Below are 21,748 nucleotides of genomic sequence, written 5' to 3'. Positions count from 1 at the left end.
CATCTAAAATGATTAGACATGCATTTCAACGTTTTTAGTGTTATACCCAGCCTGAAAGGAAAGGGAGTAGGATGCATCACTAACATACCCAGCTGAGAAAGCTGATTAGTCGCTCAGCGTTTACTTATGCATCATTGTGCAATGTGCAATTGTTTGTTTTGAATAACATACCTATTACGAGATTCTTATGGGGAATGATATGATAAGTGGATCATATCATTAAAACAAATCATTAATACTTGCAATTAATTTTTAATTATATTTTATAATAAAGAAGAATAAATCCTTGCTACGACTTAGTTCATTATTTTCTGTATGGAAGGTTATTCCAGAATAAATAATGGAAATCTATTTAAGGGTATTGTTAAGAATTTTGTTTAATACATACAAAATTCTTATGTACGGATAAATATAACTCAATTTTATTGGAGCAAACCAGGTTGAGGCTGTTGGAGTTGATCTTCCTATGAGACTTTGTGCATTTTGTATTCTTCAACGCGCAATTTTTAACTTGTAAATAAATTGAAACTTTTACAGTAACGATGAATGTTATTCTTTTTATTTATCTGTAGTTTGAATATGTGTCCTTTTCTTCACAGCCAATCAATGGTACCGGTACCTCAGGGAGAAGATACCGGTACCTCAGGTTACAAAATTTTCCCTGGAGTCAAATATCCGTTAATTCTTGATGTAGGTTACTAGTAGATGTATAGTACTTCTTCCAGCCTCAGCCCCCATGTATTGAAAATCCCACAGGAACAAACTAAACTCATCCCATTGGTTCTCAAATTGTGGATTCTACTAAAATTATTTAAACGATGTAAGAGAAGGGTACTTGGCGTACTCACTTTGCAATCGGAAGACCCCGGATTCTAATGTGGTTACCGGCCTTACTAACTGAATTTTCCAGACTTTTCGTTCAGTTTTCTCAGCGTGTTACCTATAAAGATAGGCCATTCCTGTTGTGGTTGTTACTAATTGTTATGATTGTAGTATGATGTAGCCTCTCCACCTCCAAAAAATATAACAGGTGTACAAATGAACCGGCTCTTTTTAGTGAACCAACTGTTGAATGGCAGGTGAACCGCTTTGTCCATACCTAGCGCAAAGGATCCTTGCCTTACGAACTTAATCCTCACCGTAACTCTATTCGTGAACCGAATTTATTTTTCCCATTGAAATTAATAAAACAAAATTAATCATTCTAGCCACAGAAACATGATAATGCATGTATTGTATTATATTTGGAATTACTTTCTTTCATGAAGAGTATGAAACAAAAGTAATATTATCCTAAGAATAACAAATGAATAATTAACAAAAAAAAGGGTAAAAAAAGTTCAAAGGAGAATAAAAAGTAATGTTTCATCATAGTACTCTCAAAGATACAATATATTCGATAGGGTTACCATATCCTGATATGTCAGAAAGTTGGACACTATACATCTAATTAAGTCATTATATAAACATTAACTTTCGACATAAGAATTAGAATTAGAGAATGAGAACAATTTTCATCCCTTACCTTCAAATTTGCTTTCAAATCATTACGAAAGTATATTGAGATGTATAATAAAATAATTAGGGTCTAAACAGAACCACTTATACAGCATCATGTTAACTTTCCTTATTCATACTGTTTAGTAGATCTTATCTCTCTTAACACTTCTCTTCACCTCACATCACGGAAATAAACTCATCTTGTACATTATGTTGACATAACAGCTTTGCCAAATATATATATATATATATATATATATATATATATATATATATATATATATATATATATATATATATATATATATATATCCACCCAGGAATTAGTGCCCGATTCCCAGAATTAGTGCTAGTCTTATTGATTGATTATTAAGTTAGCTTTTCTTTCAGCAGCGAGGCTATATGAGACGTGGATTAAACCTTAACTTGGAATCCGAACCATATGAGCTCCCGCCGGAAATCGAACAAGGATTTTCAAAGGCAAGAGTGCATACGCCAACTGCTTAGCCATGAGGGAGCTCTAGTATTTATCTCGTTGAGAAGCTAGGGTGCAACGAAAGTGTCTGGGCCAACTTCTCACTAGACCAACCACTTTATCTGAAACAAAAATCGTTTTCCACCACAAATTGCTGCCGAATTAACGTTAATTAGGGTCGATTCACAGAGTTAGTGTTGGCTCGTTGTGCGTTGTTTTTTTTTTTCTTTTTTTTAATTTTATGCCAGAGTGAAGTTATATTTGTCATTCTCGGTTTGCGTTAATTTCTCAACAAGACCAGCAATAACTCATGGAATCGGAACTGGTGTCACTTTCTTTTCTTTTTTCTCTCTCTCTTTTTTTAAATCAGAAAGTGCTTGGACTAACTTCACAGACGACCTTTAGTCCCCATGATAATCCCCAAGTTACGACCGATTAGTTCCGATTCCGGAACTAATATTGTTGATTAGTTCCGAAAGTTCTGAGAGAACGATTTTTTCAGTGGAATTGAAGGATCGAATCTCTGAAAGAGCCGACTTGGCTTTCGCGGAATTAAAAGACGGATACTCTTAGGAAAGGAAAGGATGGATTCACTCAGTCGGATTGACGGATTTGGTTAATGAAAACAAAGAACAGAAATGTAAATCTAGGTGTAGTTAATTAATAACGATGGAATAGGACAACACCAAGACTTCAAATACAAAGGCAATACTGACAGAAAAGAATAATATGAGTTACTCTTTGTATTTAAAAACTACCAAGTTTTTCTATTTTTATTCTTTTTATCATTATTCTGGTCACCGTAACTACTCTAGCAAAGAAGTGAGTGCAGAAGGTGACTCCTAGTCTTATCAAAATGTTTCTTTATCTTTTACTTTTACACAGGTTTTAAGGACTAGGGAATCTAGCTTATTATTATTATTATTATTATTATTATTATTATTATTATTATTATTATTATTATTATTATTATTATTATTATTATTATTATTATTATTATTATTGCAATTCAGAAAACGAGCATATTAGTCAAACCTTCGCGGTTTTTTAGTATAAGTTGATCCATCCGAACGTATGCTAATGTAAAATACGCAATCGATTGTTGCGATAATATTACAGTTCAACACAAAGGCTACATAAAATAAGACCTATTGTAAAAAGGGGGAGCATGTCATTCAGATCGAACCCTAAACCACATGCACATTAACCACTTTTCCCAAATCTAAGTTGAATTAAAAGCTTATTTTATGATAAGTAAAATGATATTTAGGTAACAGCATAATGATATATACGAGTCTCTCGATTTAATACGACAGTCACAACCAAGTAACATAGAAATGTAGAGTTGTAACCCAAACCTTCCTACCAAAGTGAAATAATAAATAAACTGAATCCGAACAAAATAAATTGGTGAGCAGAGAAAGGAAACACTTCATCATTAAAGGAAGTAAGATACGCCTACTTTCTAAAATTCTGATCGTTGTACGACTACTTTTCAAAAGCAGAATTGCTTATATAAAAGAAAGCAAAAAAAAAAAAAAAAAAAAGGAAAAGAAAAGAAATCTTTCGTTTAAATTTTGTTCTCTTGTCGACTGATTTTAAGTCCAAGCAGCGCAGAAGATTGTGAAGACTCGTGTGGCATCTGTATCATTACATTCAATGATAACTTCAGCTTAAACTATATTTATTAATCTACATAGAAACAAGATTGAAGTTCAATTCCTTAGCTGTCTATAGAAAAATGAATTATTTGATTTTCCTTCAACACTTTATATGTTTATTTGCAAGAACATATATACATCAAGTAGCTAGTAATTACCCGTTCTTGAATGAGTAGATGACGCAAGTTTCATGTGTGCGTTCGAGACGTCTGCACGGACCAGAATGTTTAGCCCGGGTCCGACCTGACTCCTGAATTTATAATGTGAGGCCTAACCCGAGTCCGAAATATGTTTTAGCATTTAGGCCTGAGCCACTCCCGAACTCGTGTGATAAAAAAGTGAGCCTGAAATAAGCCCGAATTACAAAAACTTAATAATTAAAGCAAAATTGTATTTTATTTTCAGCTATTTTGCAATTGTGCTCTAAGTTCTCCAGAAACGACGGTGCAATAAATATCGTTGCACTGTATATTTACAAAGTTAGATCCGAAAAGGCCCTAGAAATATGGTTGTATATTTAAACATTTACGGCCTGAGCCCGACCAGGGCTGGAATTATAGGTATATACCTTTTAGGCCCGAATCCGGCCCGTGGGCTCGGCTAAAGCCCATGCAGGCCTCCAGTACGTTGCCCTGGTTTTAATGAAATGAAATGAAATGAAATCTTTAAGTTTTACGTCCCACGGTTATGCCGGTTAGGCTAAAGGAGACGGTGATAATGAGAGATGAGTGAAATGGTGGAATGAAGAAAGTGGGAGGAAACGGGAGAACCCCGAGAAAACCCACGAGCACGATGTTTGTCCACCACAAAGTTCACTTGGCGGGGGCTGGGATCGAACCCGGGACCCCAAGCACCAGAGGTGAACGCTCTACCACTGAGCCACCGCGCCCCCCGGTGCCCTGGTTTTAATATAGGTGGAACTACTTGCCTGGAGTAAACAGTAATCAATATAACAGTATTCTCCATCTTATATAGTATCGGTGTTGAAAATGTATCTTAAATTGCAGTAATCAGATTAACCAATTAGTTAGAAATAATAAACATGTGTAAGCAAATAAATTACTTTTATGATTTTAAATTAGAATAAACGTAAAATGCAGAATGCAGCAAACAGTGTAACGTAAAATATGTAATTTACTACCAGGAACGGCCTTAAGCCAATTGGACCAATTGCTCCCAATCGGGACCCGCTGTTATGGGGGCCCTGTGCTAGTGTCGTCAACTCTACTGTCCAGTCTACTCTAGAGTGTTTTTTTTTTTTTTTAAGCATGTTAGGCCCCAGAGCAAATAAGTGCGTTGTAGTCCCTATGACTAAATTATGCTTCTAATACACGAAATTAATACATGCATGGCCTTCTGCTAGGGGGCCCCCCGACAAAGTGGCTATGGTACCGTTAAAATGGCTCTGCTACTCTCTGTTGTCAAGTACACCCAACAACATATTGCAATACAGTTACGTCCATACACCCCACAAGGGGGCGTATGACCTCTCCCTAACAAGTAAATAAATAATTTGTATTAAGTTTCCGGGCATAAGTAAATATTTTTAAAATTTAATGCTGCAGTAGTTTCTTTATTTTTATACGTTTTCAACTTCTGTTGTAAAAATAGATATTATGTGCAGGGAGTATTCTTTAACACCTTTAATGCTCTTCCAAATTTCCTTACATACACCCTGGGCATAAAAATATTGTTTTCTTTGAGTTTGTGTAAATATGTATATCATTATTCTGGGATTCTTTCATTTGGAACATCCGACTAAGTTAAAGTTCCTGGTGTTCATACTGATTATATCTTCTGATACTAACATGAATTCCGAGATATCAAATAAATCAGCCTCAGTGCAACTTCTTTGGATATTCTTTCTCTTATTATAGCTGTATTAAAAATTCAAAACCAGAAGACAAACTTTGCCCTGAATATGTAAGTAACTCTATAGCTCATGGAACCCGGAGGTTCAATGCCGCATACACAAAAGCTCTCCACTGACCTCTACCCTTAGCCATCTTAATATTGTCCTCCATCTGCGCCTAGGTCTTCCTAGTGGTCGTTTTCCGATTGGTCTTCCAGTTATGACTTTGAAAGTATTTCTACTTTCTTCTACCCTGACCACATTACCTGCCCACCTAAGCCTCTTAGATTTGATGACCCAAACAATGTCTGGTAAACCATATAAATTATGTAGTTCCTCGTTATGAAGCTTTCGCCATTCCCCATTCCCGGTCCTCTTGGGTCCGAATGTTCGTCTCAGGATCTTGTTCTCAAATACTTTCAGTCTATGTTCTTCCCTCAGAGTAAGCGACCATGTTCTGCAACCATACAGAACAACAGACATGATTATCATATTATATATTTTAAGCTTGAAATTCCATGACAGAATTCGCGACGATAGGAGGTTTTGAACTGGATAATAAGGCAAATTCCCTGCTTTTAGTCGACAATTAATTTTTTTGTGAATATGGTTTTTGTCTGTTAATATTGATCCTAGATATTTGAAACTATCCACTTTATCAAAAGTATTATATAATATTTTAGTGAATCCACAATTTGCCGTATTACGAACCCGATAACAATTTCACGCTAATTATACATTTAATAGGGTATAAGTAGCTATCTATGATGTTCTCTAACTAACTAACTAACTCTATGGCCTATGGAACCCGGAGGTTCAATGTCGCGTTCACAAAAGCTCTCCACTGACTTCTATCCTTAGCTACTTGGATCCAGTTCCTACTTTGTATTCCTATCTCTGCGAGATCCATCTTAACATTGTCCTCCCATCTGCGCCTTGGTCTTCCTAATGGTCGTTTTCCGATTGGTCTTCCAGTCAAGACTTTGAAAGCGTTTCTACTTTCTTCCATTCTAGCTACATGACTCGCCCACCTAAGCCTCGTAGACTTGACGACCCTAACAATGTTGGGTAAACCATATAAATTATGTAGTTCCTCGTTATGAAGTTTCCGCCATTTCCCATTCCCGTTCCTCTTGGGTCCGAATATTCGTCTCAGGATCTTGTTCTCAAATACTTTCAGTCTATGTTCTTCCTTCAGAGTAAGTGACCAAGTTTTGCAGCCATACAGAACAACAGGCATAATTATCGTTTTGTATATTTTAAGCTTCAAATTCCTCGACAGAATTCGCGACAACAAGAGATTTTGAACCGAATAGTAACACGAATTTCCTGCTTTTAGTCGACATTTAATTTCTTAGTGAATATGATGTTTCTCTGTTAATATTGATCTTAGATATTTGAAAGTATCCACTTTATCAAAAGTATTATTTAATATTTTAACGCATCCATAATTTGCTGTATTCCGATCCCGACGCACTTCTATGTATTTAGTTTTCTCTGCCTTTACTTCTAAACCCATGTCCCTGCAGGAGTTTAATAAGATCTCTGCATTTCTTTCTATTGTTCTCCTATCATCCCCTATTAAATTTACATCATCAGCATATCCCATAACCTGGTGAATACCGTTCAACTCTAGGCCCTGGTTGCTATCTTTGATTTTCCTTATAGCGTATTCCAGAACGAAGTTAAATAATAATGGCGACAACGCATCTCCTTGTTGCAGGCCATTTTCGACGTGAAAGCTCGTGGACAAAAATTTTCCTACCCGTACTTTACTTTGGGATTCATTTAAACATATCTTAATTAATCTAATTAGCTTTCTCGGTATTCCAAATTCTGTAAGAACGTTGTATAATGTTTCTCTCCTAACCGAATCGTACGCCTTTCTAAAGTCAATAAAAAGTTGAAGTACCGGGGTATTGTATTCCCACTTTTTTTCGAGTATTTGGCGCATGGTAAATATTTGGTCGATAGTTGATCGATTTCGTCTAAATCCGCACTGATAATCTCCAATAATTTCATCTGCGTATGGGGTCAGTCTTGCTAACAGAATATTTGAAAGGATTTTATAGGATGTTGACAGAAGAGAAATGCCTCGATAATTATTACAGTCAGTTTTGTCGCCCTTCTTGTGAATTGGAACAATGATTGATTCTTTCCACTCTTGTGGCAATTCTTCCTTGTTCCACACAAGGAGAATGAGATTGTGTATCTTGTTCCACAATTTTGCGCCTCCAGCTAAAATTAACTCAGCCGGAATTTCATCTACACCCGGAGATTTGTGTTTCTTTAATTTCTTTATAGCGGTTTCTACTTCTATTCGGTTGGGTTCTGGAATATACGGTTTTGCGGTGTGTATCACCTTTTCTCCACGCACAGTACTTTTTGGTTGCGTGTTAAGCAAATCGTCAAAGAAATCTTTCCATCTATTTAAGATGCTATCTGTATCAGTGAGAACTGTACCGTCAGATTACTTTAATATATAAGCACGATGTTGATAGCCTTTCTTAAATTCGTTGATTCCCTTATACATGTCCCGGATGTTTTTATTTTTACTATTATCTTCAAGTTCCTTAATTTTAGCTTTCAGAAAGTCGCGTTTCTTTGTTCTAAAAGTTATGGAAGTTTCCCGCCTGATATCTGCGAAATTTTGTGTAGTTATTTCATTCGGATTTTGTAGCCAGCGTAATTTTGCATGTTTTCTCTTCCCTGCTAGTTTAATGCATTCCTCGTCGAACCATGGTTTGTTCCTACGTATTTCTGCGTGTCCCAGTTTTTCTTTTGCTGAAATTTTAATGCTATCTCTAATTTCAATCCAGGTATCCTCAACACTAGTGCACTCCGAATCTTCTAAAGCCGAGAATCTATTCGAAACTTCAATCTGGTATTTCTCTCTTACCTGGCTCTCTTCTAATTTCTTTAAATTAAATCTCTCCATTTTCGGACAATGAATATTACCTATATTCAACGATAACCTCTCTCGTATTATCGCTGCTACCAGGTAGTGGTCAGTGTCACAATCAGCCCCTCTAAACGCCCGGACATCAATTATGCTAGATTGCTTTCTTCTATCTACTAAAACGTGATCAATTTGATTGTGTGTTTCTCCGCCTGGTGATGTCCAAGTGTATTTATGAACGTTGCGATGTGGGAATTTTGTACTCTTCACGATTAGGTTTTCGGATGTTGCGAAGTTCATGAGTCTAACAACGTTGTCATTACTTTCCTTATGCAGACAGATTACGTTCCTTATAATCGGTTTGAAAATATCCTCTCGTCCTACCTTCGCATTGAAATCCCCTAACAGGATTTTCATATGGTATCGCGGGAGATGGTCAAATATCCGTTCCACTTCTTCGTAAAAACTATCTTTTATATCGTCATCCTTATCTTCAGTTGGGGCATGTAAATTTAAAACAATAATATCACACCACCGTCCCTTAAGAGTAATAAAAGAAAGTCTATCAGTAACAAATTCAACCCGTTTAATTGCTGGTAATATACGTTTATGAACGAAAAACCCTGTTCCTAACTGGTGATTTTTATTTCCTTCCCCTTAAAAAAAAAGTAAAATTTCCGGAATTCTCAGACCCATTTCCTTCCCACCTAACTTCCTGAACTCCTACTACGTCCATCCTGTATTTCTCTAACTTACTCGTTACGGATTTTAAGGCGCCTGCCCTATCAAGACTCCTAATATTCCATGTTCCAAATCTCATGTCCATTTTCTTTTGCTGAGGTCGTGCCAAGTTATCAGTCCTTATCCCAGGCTTTTGTGAATATTTCTGAACAAGTGCTTTTTTTTACAGGATGAGGTTGTTACCCCTACCCAAACCCCCAAGCTGGAGGACCACTCCTAGTCGGCTGTCCGCGACTGCTTATTCAGTATATTCGCAGCTAACCTCTATATCTAGAGGCCTTCTCCTCGATCCGCAACCTGAGGACGCGCCATGCCGTGGTGACAGGAACCCACGATAGCGTATATTTAGTTTAATAACTTGAATTCTTTTCGAAAAGATACAGCTGTTAAGAAATCTTCAGCGAATTCATATCAATCTGCATTTCATTATGTCTTACAAATATAAACTTATGGAAAAATAGACTTCACCATTGTATTTCTCGTAAATTCTAGCCCAATTTAATATATTACATGACTCGCTTCCTATTTAAAAAAGTCGAGAAAGATACAAGAGGCCGACTTCAAGATGGCTGCCATGATAAGCATACCTTCAAACAGATGTCTACTTCCTCCCAGTGTAGGTTATGTGTTTTTGTTTTTCATCCCTTTACCCTTTTACAAATAAAATGGAATTTTCAAACTTGAAACACATTGTTATGTCATATTCTGGTAAGGGATGCGCACGGGAAAAGATTTGTGGCTGTCTCGTCTGAAAATGTGCTGTAAAAGTGATGTCTCGACTCGAAAAATGTATATTTTTCTATTGGAAGAGCCGTGTCTCGACTCGAATTTTGTCAGGAAAATCCTGTCTCGTGCGCATCCCTAAATCTGACCAATCAGGATTTTGGCCACTGCGGCCATCTTTATGGCCGGAGGCACTTTAAATTTTGCTTACGCTCGTTTCCTGATATTCCACACTTCTCGACCAAGCTTGGTCAAGAAACTAGATTTGGCATCGATAGGTTTATTTGTAAGAGAAAAAACTATGAAATACTGGTACAGAACCTTCTTGAAAAATTGCGAGGCACAAGGGTGAAATATGTATTTTAAAATCATTCATTGTCTGCATTTGCATTTGAGTTTGAGTGAGAAATTAGCTGCTATAAGTAATGAAGAAGGTGAATGTTTTCACCGGAACACTTACAGATGGAAACACGTTATAAAGGGAAATGGGCATGACCACTAGACCAGTAGGGAGAGCGATATTATATATATATATATATATATATATATATATATATATATATATATATATATATATATATATAGACTCTAAACTGATGGTGATCAGAAAAACGGAAACACCTGTAAATGGCAACACGTCAGATGTATGGGTTGGCAGTGGTGTCGTGGCGCCCGCAGTGTCGCACCGTTAGTAGTGGTGTGTTAGGCCGGTCTCCATACTACGTCAGGAGCAGTGGAAGAGCAGTGTCCAGTGGCTGCAACAGACGGAGGTAGTGTAAAATGGGAGACCTCTCAGATTTTCAAAGAGGACAAATTGTTAGTGCGCGGTTATGTGGAGTGAGTGTGACGGCAATGGCTACTGTGTTAGGTGTGTCGCGTGGGACAGTGTCGAAGGTGATGACGGCCTACACAACACACGGGAAAACCACATCGGGGAAGCGGAACAGTGGGCGAAAGAAATTCATGAGTGACAGGCCACGCCGGGTATTAAAGCGCTATGTTACGCAGAACCGTCGTGTCACTGCGGAGCAACTGACGGAGGAACTCAATCAGCACCTCCCCCACCCTGTTTCGACAATCACAGTCCCCCACCGTGACATGAACTTACGGGGTTGTGTTGCACGGGTCAAACCGATCATCAGGGACTATAACGCTTTAGCACGCCGCAAATGGTGCCGAGACCATGCAACTTGGACCGTTGAGGACTGGAAAGGTGTGGTATGGTCGGATGAGTCATGCTTCACCCTATTCCCAACCACAGGCCGTGTCTATGTGTGGAGAACGCCCAAAGAAGCTTATGATCTGCAGTGTCTCCGCCCAACTGTGAAACATGGCGGCGGCTTGGTGATGCTGTGGGCCGCCATATCATGGTTTTCATTGGGTCCTGTGGTCACACTATGCGGACGAATCACTGCCAACGATTATGTCGCAATTTTAGGAGACCACTTGTATCCTATGGTCCGGATATTGTTCCCGCACAATGACGCCATCTTCCAGGATGGTAGTGCACCCATTCACACATCTGGCGTTGTGGCAGCGTCATTTAAGGATCATCGGGATGAAGTTCAACACTTCCCCTGGCAAGCCCAATCCCCAGATCTCAACGTAATTGAACATCTGTGGTCCGTCTTGGAAACACGATTCCGGCGACGATTTCCACCTCCATCCTCTCTCACAGAACTGGCCGATGCCCTGCAAGAGGAATGGTGTAAAATTCCACTTGCTACCATTCACGACCTCTATGCCTCCATCCCACGTCGCATCAAGGCTGTTCTGAAGACGAAAGGTGGCCCGACACTATACTAATCTGGTAAGTTGCAATTTCCTGCAGGTGTTAAATTTTTCTGATCACCATATATATATATAACCGCTACCAGGTTATAGAAGGATTTTTGTGGACACTCTGTATATTTCGTAAAGACAGTGATTATTATTTTCGATTTGTACTTTATTCTACAACGCACATAAATTCTTTCTTTGGTGGGAACTGCTTCTTTCCCACACAATTGGACAAAGAAGTCTTTCATCGTTTTCTCATATATATATTTAAAACATTGCTTTTGCTGAGAACATTTCAGTTAGTGACTAACCATTTCAGTGTTTCTCCCTGACTTATTATATGCACAGTATATATTCTGCAGTTATTAGGAACTGAATTAAGTGCTTTCTTTAATCACTTATGGAAACATTACAATAGATTGGAGAAATACGGGCTGACCAGATGTCCCAGTAGCCAAAGTGGCACCAGCCTCACAATTTTTGCAGTTCGTTATCTGTACTTTCTCACGCCAGTGTTATCGCCGAGTCTAGCGCATTATGGGCAGTTGACCAAAATTAACATAAATTGTTTTCTATATTCTGTTTGTATGTGCATACAGGTGAGTTAACTGAGTGATTTTTGAAATGATCTGCCAACACTTTTCCGTTGATCATTGCAACCCGTAGCTTGAGCTTGGATGCTCGAGGAGTTCGACTCCGGTGTTGTACGCAGCCACCACGCACTTTGGGTTGGTTAAGTTTTGTGAAGCATCCGGTGAAGGTCCGGTAAATACCATCCAAGCTATTTAGCCGGTGAAGGACGATTTCTTACGGCTAGCCCCAACTAGTGAAATCCCAGGTCCGCAGACCTTGTGCGTTTAAAAAGTTATATGCGCGCCCTCCAATATCAGTATTCCACTGTGGAGATCTTCTTTTCGTTTATTTGCTGAAGATTCACCTTTACGCTGCAGGACTGTTCAGCGTAACAACTGGATTCATCGTGGGACGATCCAGACAACTATTCCCCAGTGCTAAACCCCAAGTGTGTCAATGGTGTGAGAGAAGAATTTGTAGTGATATCTGAATTATAATCATATATATATATATAAAGGGCTATATTGCCCGAAAAGGGCAAAGCGTGATTTCAGCGACTAAAATTGTTATACATCCTCAGTGTTCAGTGTTGTGTTCATTTCTCTTCGTTATTTTTTTTTATTATTTTGTTTATATACTAGTGCTCTAATAAATAAGCATAGTGTTATTTAATCCAGTGTGTTTTCGTTGCTTGTATGAGTGATGTTTGTGTGTGTTATGGTCTGGATGGCCGTCTGATCGTCCGTGAGGTTTTCGAGACGAGACACCCGAACCTCTCGGCGCCTAATGCTCATCTCATTATTGAGACCGACGAGCTTTTTGGAAACAGTTTGTAACCTTTCTTGGAGAGGTCCTTCATCGTCCTGTCCAGGTAAGTTAAAGTATCGGGAGTATACTTATTGGCAGTACCACGAGCCACGGACAGCGACCAGACGAACTGAAGTGGTTACAAAAATATAAATGTTCGCTCGAACAGTGACCCGAACTGAGGCGATTACATATAAATGGCCGCCCGAACAGCGACTTGAACTCAAGCCGGTTACAAAATAAATGACGCCCGAACTACCGACCCGAATCGAGACCGTTGGTGCTCGAATATAATTATAAGATCAATATTTTAATATACCATTTCTCTTTCAGCTCAGTACCAGGAATTAAAAAAGAAAATCTCTCTCAGGTGATTTTAATCATGTTTTTGTGATAGTCTAGGTTATTTTGTTCAAGATGCCATACACGCAAGCAGAGCTAGCTTTACTTAATGAGAAATTAGATTTACTTTTGCAACAAAATCACGCTCACTTTGCTAAATTATTAAAGCAAAGTAAACAGTGCCGTGCTGAGTTTAAAGAGAATTGTGCTCGCTTGAAAGAGAATCTCGTTGAGTCAAAGAGTAGATTAGGTCAAAAGATAGACGCTTTACGGGATGTGTTTCGTGAAAATAACCAAGGAACAGAAAGCGCCGAAAACAAAACACCGGAATGTGAACCCCAGTTACAGTCAGATGTTCCTACTGGATACGAAACACAGGAATATGAGCCTGCGTTAGTGACTGATATTCCTAGTGAAAACAAAATATTGGAATTGAAACCTGAGCTAGAAACTAATACTCCTAATGAAAAGGAAACGCAGGAATCTGAACTCCAACCAGAGACAGGTAGTCTCAACCAACCTCGTAACAAGTCCGATAATGATTTTATTCATTCAGTATCTAGCAACAGCACTTGTAGTAACAGTAGTAGTGAAAATTACGAACATATGATTGTAGAGGACAGAGGTCGTAAGCGCACAACAGCTGTCACAAACCACAGAGTAAAAAAGCAAAAACGAGGTTACAGTTATAGCAATAGGCAAAGACACGGAGACCGGAGCGTAAACAATACGAAATTTAAAAGGAATCAGAACCGAGATCGCATACGAAAGAATAACAGATACAAAAGAAGTCGTAAATCACGACCACGTAACCTGAGTTCTCACAAACGAGACAGGAACCGCAATTTGTGTGACATTAAACATAGATTTGTATATACATAGAGGTAACCGCTGTAGGAATAGACGAACAAACCGTAATTATCAAAGCAGAAATAGTAATCATAGGAAAAGAAAAAAAAAGTAACCAAGACTTTGTATGCTGATACGAATTTTCTTTCAGGAAAGCAAGGCAGTTATTTTAATCTTTCTTTTAACTTTTAAGCGATAGACATTCATTCATTTTTCTTCCTTTTTGCTTTTAGTTTTTGATAGAACACCTGAATACGAAAAGAAGAATTACGCATTTCTTTTAATACTCCTTTTTGCTTCCAGCTTTTAACTGTTCAGCAAAGAGCAGATAACACGTTTTTCTTTTTTATTTTGATAAGATAGTCGCTGCATTTTTGACCACCTATGTTTATGGTTACGAATAACGGGTGATATACAGCTGATTAATTCTTTTCCTCTTTTTGTCTTTGCTCCGTGTAGCACTTCATACTTCAACCAGCTGTGTATGAGTGTTGCAAACCTTATCACTGACTTACTATTAGTTTAATGTTATTAATTTTTTCTTGTTTTCATTTCAGATGTTTGAATTTAGATTTTTTAGTAAATAATTAACGTATCCCATACGTAGGGGAATTGCATCTTAAAAAGCAATTTGAAATCTTGGCGCGATTTCCGTACCCCCAGCTAGTGGGAAGATATTTTGGCGTTATAATATATTTTATTGTTTTTTAAATTTTAAATCCCTTTTAGGATCCCTTCCAACTTTCGAAATTCTTAAATATGTTATTACATGTTATTTACAATTAATGTTTGATTTTCTTTTAAAAAAAGAGAGAGAGAGAAGAATACTGTATCCAGATGCGCAGGATCAGAAAATTTTAGTTGTTACTTGCATATATAGTTGTATGTTTATAATTAAAATTTAGTATGTATTCACATACGTAGAGGGACCGTATTTAGCCAAAAACGGTTTGATATCTTGGCGAGATATCCGTACCTCAGCTAGTGGGAAGATGTTTTGTCCTTATAACATATTTCTATTGTTTTTTCATTTTAAAAAATTCTTTTTAGAATCCCTTCCCACCTTCCAAATTTTTAAACATGTTATCATACGTATAACTCACAATTAATGTTTGATTTTCTTTTAGATTTTTTTTAAATAATGCATCGAGATGCCCAGGAAGAGAATTTTTTTAGTTATTCATTATATGTACACTTGTATATTTGTGATTAAAACTTAGTACGTAATATCATGCGTAGAACATGAAACTTTACAATTATCAATGTTAAATTTCTTTTTCAGTGTTAATCTTAGATTCCCGTTTTCATTTTGAAATGTTTACTGTAATTTGATTGAACCTCATTTACGTCATTTACCCGATTTTGACTTTATTTGAATTTCCAGGATGTGACATGATATATTTTGTTCGAAGAGAAAAGTTTAGAATGGAAAGTAGGCTAAGCCTTAAACGAGTGAAACAGGCATTTCCTTGTTAGCTAATAGCGTGTGTAGGAATGTCATGTGAATAGTATATTCTCCGAACGAAAGCAGTAATCTTTTTATTTTAGAAGGAACTATATGAATAGATATTCTGATGGTGAACGGTCGTTTTTCCCCTCATATTAATATGTATGCGGAAATATGTTTAACTTCTATACTTTCTTGTAATTTCTAATTAACATTTTTTTTCGTCTTCTCTAGACCACTGAACGACCGTAGGGAAACTTCTTCGGGTAGGATATTTTATGGGGATAAATATTTTTTTTAGGGAGGCAATATTTCCTGGAATTGCAGATCTCTTGCAAAATTGGATGTGGCTAATCCATTGGATATTCCATAGCTAACTGTATTTTCGCCATCAATCGCAAAATATAGTTTTTCATTTCTCTTCTTCCTTTATGGTACCCGTAATTAAGCATGCGTATTCTTAGGTTAGATTTTTTGAGTATATTTTGATGTCTAGTAACATTTCAGTGAATATTTTAATGTTTATGAACCGTAATTCTATTAAGTGGATTTGTATGCTAATGTGTTGTAATGTTTTCTATTCATTTTGAGAAAAGTATATTTTAGTTCTAGTATGTCCTAGAAACTATTCGAATTCGATATAGATCCCGAAAAATAAACATTTTCTTTCCAACAGCATGAAGCCATAATGTTTTATGAAAATTACTTTGTAAATTATTTCGTATGCTCGATGACTTTGAATTTTAATGCGTTAATAAGACCATTTTGAATATTTGTGGCGAAGATGCCTAAGGAAGCTTGTTACAGCTGTTTTGTAGGGAATTTTATCTTGATTTTTCAGACCGACCAGAGAGTTGTAATGTCGTTGACTATATTCTTGTTTGTATCTCATGTTTTTCTCTTAATAGATCTCACGTGTTTTGTTTTATAGAGACATATCTTTACGGTGCTACGAGAGCATTTGTATTTTGTGTGTGTACACATGTTTTCTAGGTGGAAGACGTATGTTATGTTCCAGGGAACATACGCTTAGTTTACTGAATATTAACGTTTATATTTCAGTTTTGTGCAGAAACATTTTGTAAGTGCCTATGGTTGCAGGCCTACGCACGTTTCTAGTTTTGCCTCGCAGAAGTCGATGGCATATTTCTTGTGTAAGTACGTGTAGTATTACACATTTTTCCCCACCTATGGTTTTGGTCAATTCATGGCGTAATGACCATTTATTTTCAGGAATGTTTGGACTAGTGAGTCAACTTCCTTGATTCAGACCTTTGAGAAACTTGGATCAATATTGAATAGTTTTCAACGCTTTATTAATAAAATTTTTTGCAGATAATACCCACCTATTCTGGTAACCCTACAATGTTTAATTTTTGGAAGTGAACAACGACCATTATTCTAGGCCTAAGCTAATAATAACTTTGTTTCAGAACGAAACCATTTGTTGTATTGAGCATTATTGAATTAAAGTCTCGATTTTCTCGACAAGCAGATGGCATTTGATTTTATGGCGTGCCGGATTTTCTTCATACATGTCAACGAAATCACGATCTTTTCTTTGATATGCAGAATCATGCTTGTTTCTTGGAATCACTATGAACGTCATCTTTGACACTTAAGTTTATTTTTCTTATTTTTGAAAAACGATTTTTCGTTCTTTTCTGCCAAACAACACGAGGCACAGTTAAAAAAAAGGGACATACAGGTGAAAATCTATTTTGTTTACATATTGTCAGTTTATCATGTGTTTATATTTTCATTCATTTTACTTTTTCAATGATTTTCGTATCTTTCAAATATATTATAGTGATATCGAAACTTTAACAATAATTTTAATATTTTAGTCCCTTTAACCTGTTTTGCTATTTGCTTATTCATTCACATTTTGATAGTTTAAATACAGATATCAGTATATTTACTAATTTTTATTGAGATATTTGATCATTCTTTAAGTCGATGTTTTCTTGAATAGTTATTGAGTGTGCATATTTACTTCATATTATACAAAATGTAGTGATCGAAACGGAACACTTAAAACATTTTACGAAAAGTATTTATGTGCTAAAAAAAAAAGTAAGAATTAAATAGCCCTATAATATATTCACTCCATATTACACGAAATATAGTGATCCAAACGGAACACTTAAACATTTTATGAAAAGTATTTGTGTGTTTAAAAAAAAATAAGAATTTTAATAGCCCTACAAACGCTTTCTGAGAACTTTAAAAAAAAAGTTATCATACAGGTGTTTAAACCATACCACGTTTCTCACACCAGTGTTAAAAAAAATCTCCCCTTCACCCCTCATCAACTCATCGTTGGAGAACCATGGAGAATACTCATACAGGAAGACAGCATGGTTTCAACATGTGAAGAAACGGAAGATAAGGAAACCCAACTGCACCAATTTTTCAAGAGGATCTTATTACTTCATGGAACACTTGGATTAGACATTGCTCATGCAGGAACCTCATTATGTTGTAGTGAGTGAACAAGTTCTTTAACTATATTAAATAGCCCTTTTTCACGTGAAAAACCATTCAACATTCATACACGTAAGTCTCACACCATATGACAGTGTTGCCAACTAACTAATTTTAAATTTCAGGTGAAAAACCTAATTTTATTCATATTTCGTCATACGGCCAAGGGTTCTCAACCTGTCTACTTGTGCACTTGACAGGTCGTTCCACATTCAGACGCCATATATAACCACTACCAGGTTATAGAAGGATTTTTGTGGACACTCTGTATATTTCGTAAAGACAGTGATTATTATTTTCGATTTGTACTTTATTCTACAACGCACATAAGTTCTTTCTTTGGTGGGAATTGCTTCTTTCCCACACAATTGGACAAAGAAGTCTTTCATCGTTTTCTCATATATATATTTAAAACATTGCTTTTGCTGAGAACATTTCAGTTAGTGACTAACCATTTCAGTGTTTCTCCCTGACTTATTATATGCACAGTATATATTCTGCAGTTATTAGGAACTGAATTAAGTGCTTTCTTTAATCACTTATGGAAACATTACAATAGATTGGAGAAATACGGGCTGACCAGATGTCCCAGTAGCCAAAGTGGCACCAGCCTCACAATTTTTGCAGTTCGTTATCTGTACTTTCTCACGCCAGTGTTATCGCCGTGTCTAGTGCATTATGGGCAGTTGACTAAAATTAACATAAATTGTTTTCTATATTCTGTTTGTATGTGCATACAGGTGAGTTAACTGAGTGATTTTTGAAATGATCTGCCAACACTTTTCCGTTGATCATTGCAACCCGTAGCTTGAGCTTGGATGCTCGAGGAGTTCGACTCCGGTGTTGTACGCAGCCACCACGCACTTTGGGTTGGTTAAGTTTTGTGAAGGGGCACAAGCTATTTAGCCGGTGAAGGACGATTTCTTACGGCTAGCCCCAACTAGTGAAATCCCAGGTCCGCAGACCTTGTGCGTTTAAAAAGTTATATGCGCGCCCTCCAATATCAGTATTCCACTGTGGAGATCTTCTTTTCGTTTATTTGCTGAAGATTCACCTTTACGCTGCAGGACTGTTCAGCGTAACAACTGGATTCATCGTGGGACGATCCAGACAACTTTTCCCCAGTGCTAATCCCCCAAGTGTGTCAATGGTGTGAGAGAAGAATTTGTAGTGATATCTGAATCATAATCATATATATATATATATAAAGGGCTATATTGCCCGAAAAGGGCAAAGCGTGATTTCAGCGACTAAAATTGTTATACATCCTCAGTGTTCAGTGTTGTGTTCATTTCTCTTCGTTATTTTTTTTTTATTATTTTGTTTATATACTAGTGCTCTAATAAATAAGCATAGTGTTATTTAATCCAGTGTGTTTTCGTTGCTTGTATGAGTGATGTTTGTGTGTGTTATGGTCTGGATGGCCGTCTGATCGTCCGTGAGGTTTTCGAGACGAGACACCCGAACCTCTCGGCGCCTAATGCTCATCTCATTATTGAGACCGACGAGCTTTTTGGAAACAGTTTGCAACCTTTCTTGGAGAGGTCCTTCATCGTCCTGTTCAGGTAAGTTAAAGTATCGGGAGTATACTTATTGGCAGTACCACGAGCCACGGACAGCGACCAGACGAACTGAAGTGGTTACAAAAATATAAATGTTCGCTCGAACAGTGACCCGAACTGAGGCGATTACAAATAAATTCTTCCCGAACAGTGACTCGAACTGAGTTGGTTACACACACACACACACACACACACACACATATATATATATATATATATATATATATATATATATATATATATATATATGTGTGTGTGTGTGTGTGTGTGTGTGTGTGTTAGTTGTACGGATGTTGTACAAGTTAGTTGTAAAGCTGGGGGCCCCGTAAAATGTTCCCAATTGGGCCCCGCGCCAATTAAGGCCGACCCTGTTACTATACTGTATACCAGCGTTTCCCAACCTTTTTCAACTTGCGGCACACTACGGGTGTAACTTGAATTCTCGCGGCACACTCATAGATTTTATTATTATTATTTGCAAATATAAAATACGATGCTATTTTTTTTTCTGTGATTACTGATCTCCTTCCCACAGAGATGAAAGCTCGATCACTGGTTTTCCTGTTTGCTAATTCGTTATGCTTATTTTTTTAATTCTAATTTTAAAATAGAAAACAATTACAGTGAAATATAGGACTCAGAGTTTTTAAAAAACGGTTTCTTTTCCGAAAACTGTATCCAACCTTTCACTAAGAATGAAGATCACTAAATAACGAACGAACAAACAAATGTCTGGTACTCTTAACTTTGCTGTTTTAACCAAAACCCATGCATATTATTGCAATCACACAGCTTGCTATGCGTCGAAGTCAAAACACACCTGTTAAACAAAGTGTTGTTCTGCCATGCACATGCGAATGAGTGTTCTACGAACGTTCACTTGACGCGAACCGTACAAGTGCTTCCATTTCTCGGTGTTAGTGTGACTCTCAATTGAAGCGTTAATATAGCAGCTAACCGCGAAAATGTATACGAGCCGAAATACTGTCTGCAATTACAGTAACTTTTTCCATGGTAGAAATTCATAGTAGGCCTACTGTGAAATACAAAAATATACATTTTTTCCTGTGTCCTGCAATTTGGTTGCTATAGAATTAATAATTTTCTTTCGATTTCCTCGCGGCACACCGGTTGGGAAACGCTGCTCTATACTATTAAGTTTAATTTGCCTGCATTATTTACCTTCTCGAGACATTGATTGTCTTTATAATATTTTGGATAATTTTAGTAGTACTTCTCCTAAATGCAATAGAACTAATTCACCTGTTAATTCTTAATAGAACTTTCAATTCTCACAAATTTTATATCCTTTTTCATGAAATGTTCTTTTTTTTTTTTTTTTTTTTTTGAGTTTTTAATATATCCACAATCATATTCACATCTTACTAGTCGATAAATTATCCTATACTTTGTTATTATTGTACATACATCACCAAGAAAGCAAATTCATCGTGTAACTACGTAATCATTGTGTCTGAAACAAATCCTGCTGCCATGTGAAACAATGAACAACTTACCCTTTACACCACATAACTTACTTGAATTAATGAAGCAAGAGCATAAATCACCCATCATTGCTTCTCTAAAAATTCAAAATGCATCGAAGACACATTACAAGGAACTACTTTAATGGACTCCAATGCTACCCCAGTAACTGTAAGCTAATTTTTCACCTACGATAGTTTTAATTCCTTTCGTTCCATATGCAACAATTAAAATATATTGAACCTTTAGTAACAAAGTTTAATATAGAAAATAAAAATAGTCGAAAGTAATGTAAGAATTGGAACAAATTCAATCAGTTATTCAACCGTGGTTTAAAATATGCGAAAGCCTTCCGGTGCTGCCACCTTTTAACAATTTTTATACTAGTTACACATTGAATGATAAATGTATTGTTATTACTATTATTTCATTTTTCTATTTAAATACGTATCATAATTAGTGATGGGCAGTGGAAATATTTCCTGTGGGAAGGAAAATAAAAAATGATAATATTCCCGGGTTTTTCCCTAGCATATAAATTCCCGGGAAGGAATGTATTTCCATTT

General features: G+C 36.8%; 1 protein-coding gene across 1 annotated transcript in view; it reads right to left on the bottom strand.

Annotated features, from left to right (window-relative positions):
• Positions 1-21,303, bottom strand: part of LOC145691734 (zinc metalloproteinase nas-1-like) — a 74,285-nt gene extending 52,982 nt beyond the window's left edge. Inside the window, exon 1 of the mRNA XM_081767064.1 lies at positions 21,236-21,303. The gene's annotated coding sequence lies outside the window, so the exon portion shown is untranslated. The remainder of the gene's footprint in view (positions 1-21,235) is intronic.
• Positions 21,304-21,748: the final 445 nt, after the last annotated feature.

Source organism: Thermobia domestica, chromosome 8 (assembly GCF_964235325.1).
Source record: "Thermobia domestica chromosome 8, izTheDome1.hap1.1, whole genome shotgun sequence".
Classification (NCBI taxonomy): domain Eukaryota; kingdom Metazoa; phylum Arthropoda; class Insecta; order Zygentoma; family Lepismatidae; genus Thermobia; species Thermobia domestica.
This window is presented reverse-complemented; position numbering and strand designations above follow the sequence as displayed.